Genomic DNA, 2,876 nt, shown 5'->3' with positions numbered 1-2,876 from the left:
GAGGGGCTGTTTAACCCCCGACGGGGTATCCATGCCTCGAGACCGACCGTTGTCCCATCGTTAATTGCGTACGACGTAGATTCTCTTTCCAAGATTCGTCTCGATTACGAGAGGGGGAGAAGAGGAAAAATACTTTCGAGTTCGAGATTCGGATATTCGGATATTCATCGCGGATATTCATCGCTCGTTGATCCATGCGCGAAACGAAATTTGCGTAAATTTCACAGAGATGAAATTTAATTTTCTCGACGATGCGACGTTCTCGAGTGCTGCGTATATACTGCGTATAAAGTCGACGATCGGTCGTGCGTATTTATTCGGCTCGTGTTTACGTCGGCCAATGTCGACGATCGTATGTATACGAATAGGTTAAATAATTCTTAAATACAATATAACGCGAAGGTTATTATGGATATTTAAACTCGTAATAAATATTCTACATCGTTTTGTTTCCTCGTCGTTCACAAATTATTTTAGTTTGAATTATTTCAATTCGAGAAATTGAAAATGTGCGCGTTTTAATGTAATATAAAAAGGAAAAAAGAAAAAAAGTAAAATTAATAATCAATTATAAATTTTATATATTTAAATTATATATTTATATAATTATATATATATATATATATAATTATATATTATATATTTAAATTTATATTTTTTGAATCAGAATTCGAATTTGCAATAACTTTGTAACGTATTCTTGTTAGATTAGATTTTTCTTTGGAAGTAACGTAGCAAGCAAAGAGCTAATCTATGGTTGGAGGGTTAAAACGACCCTTAGTTGGTCACACCCTAACGTGTCTCTAAGGATGCTTTCTCCCTCTTTCTCTCTCTCTATTCGAAGCACTTCTATTCGAAGGTCTACTCGAAGAAAAGCGCTATTTCTATTTCATAATTAAAGTGCGTAGCGTATGATTTATTAAAATTGAAATAAATTTGTATAATATTTGGAATCGTAGATATTTGAAGAGGCTTACTTTAGGGGAAAGTAAGAGCGAGAAACCGCAATTGCCACATGTTCCGGCGCAAAGTTTTACGCGATCATGTTTTTTTGATCACGACAGGAGCAAGAAGTCGGTGCTCCATCTTCATTTGCCTGAGATCAGAAGGGCTACGATCCCAATAAAACGGCCTATCTCGATGGCGGATTGCGTATCTGCGTCTATGCCGCAACATCGGCCCCTCTCTCGACCCTTCCACCTTCTTCCACCGAAGGGAAGATCGCCTATTAAAACCCAATGGGATTATACTCTTAGAGCGTATCGAGGCTGTCGAATTTATTCAAACGCCGATATCAACGCCGATGTATATTCTTATCTTCGCCCTTGCAATAACAAAAATGATAAAAATCTGTAACCAACCATCGATCAAGACAAAAATCTCTCCCAACATTTTTCTCTTCGAACAGAAACGATTCGAGTATCGAAACGGTGGTCGAAGGAAATGCAATAAAATTTGAAGGTACAAACGAGCCGACGAGGAAATTATTCTTTTTTTTTACAAATATAGTTTCGATCATCGTCGTTGATTACGATTTGATATCGATTTGATGATATGGAAAACTTTCACCGGTTTAATAACGAACGATGGCGGATCGGGCGTCTCATTAGCAAACCGGCGATACTTTTCCTACGAAAGAAAAAGTGAAGCGTAGCCTGGTTACGCTAGATTTTATAACGCCTTAACCGGTAACTAGTCCGGCTGGTGGACGTCTAGCAGAGAGAGGAGCACTCGATCGGCTGGCCGATCGGCGTTCCTTTTACGAAGACGTTTCCTATGCCGTACTGTTACGACACGATGATGCTCATTGCCACCGACGATGTACATGCCGCATAAGTGCTAATGAGCAGCTTCTTCTGCCCGGTTTTGCATCCTTTTCTGGGCCCTGATCTGCCCACCGATCCACGGATAGAATTTTAACGAACGGCAATTTTATATTTTATTTATACGGCCGCTAATAATCTTTCCCCGATCGATCGGCCAGAAGAAAGGATTGCGTCGCTCAACGTTCGAGGAAAAATGAAGATTGAATTGGAAGGGACAAATTTAGTAGCAAATTGAATTAATCGATTCATACTTCGGCCTTCTTCGCGTATAAGGAAGGCGAAAATCCAGTTTTACGCTCTCGTTATAAATGTGGATCATCGTCGAATAAACTGTTAGTCTTGTCTCGCCATAAATTTTGATGGAGAAATGACTTATGAAATATATATCGAGCGTGTGTCATCCGTGTCGCTGTCGACAGCTCGATCACTCGAATCGTTGAATAAATAATAATATAAGGATAGACGATTTAAACGTGACGCGATAATAGATGAACTACGGTTGTCACGCGCGTGACAATTGTTTTTTCGCAATTGAACGCAGACGCAACTGTTTCTTATCGAATCAACGAGCGCAAGTAACAATAAATAAACAATAATTAAAAACTACCAACGAACTACTTCTATTCGAATAGAGAAATCGTTGCAAGGAAAATCTGTCTATTCCGCCACAACCTCGAAAACAACCAACACGGAAACAACACGTCTCGATCGAAATTCGTTATTCCGCCTATCTTCTTCTTCTTCTCGTTGAAAAATCAAAAGTCGAAAAAAAAAAAAAAAAGAAAAAAAAGGAAAAAAAAAAAAAAACGTTCTCGCCCCGATTTGCCGAGTAAAAATGGAGTTTGGACTCGGTGGTCGGCGTGGCAAAAAGCGTGGAGCGGTGCGCGAGGGCAGGATCGCGTCCTGGATCCGCGGGATGGATCGTGCGTGTGGAGAGCAGAAGGAAAAGAAAAGGCCGGGGGTTTCAAGCCTAAGGGCAGAAGTAAGTATCCGATACCAAATTAAATGATAGGACGGCGTGCGCGCCTCTACCGGGGGGGAGACCTGTCC

At 40.4% G+C, this 2,876-nt stretch overlaps 1 protein-coding gene across 1 annotated transcript in view; it reads right to left on the bottom strand.

Annotated features, from left to right (window-relative positions):
• The window catches only part of LOC102681803 (protein trachealess), a 119,559-nt gene that overhangs the window by 79,495 nt on the left and 37,188 nt on the right, over positions 1-2,876 (bottom strand). The window lies entirely within an intron of this gene.

The sequence above is a fragment of the Apis dorsata genome, unplaced genomic scaffold (assembly GCF_000469605.1).
Source record: "Apis dorsata unplaced genomic scaffold, Apis dorsata 1.3 scaffold_97, whole genome shotgun sequence".
Taxonomy (NCBI): Eukaryota; Metazoa; Arthropoda; class Insecta; order Hymenoptera; family Apidae; genus Apis; species Apis dorsata.
Note: the sequence above shows the minus strand (reverse complement) of the source record. Positions and strands in the feature narration are given on the sequence as shown.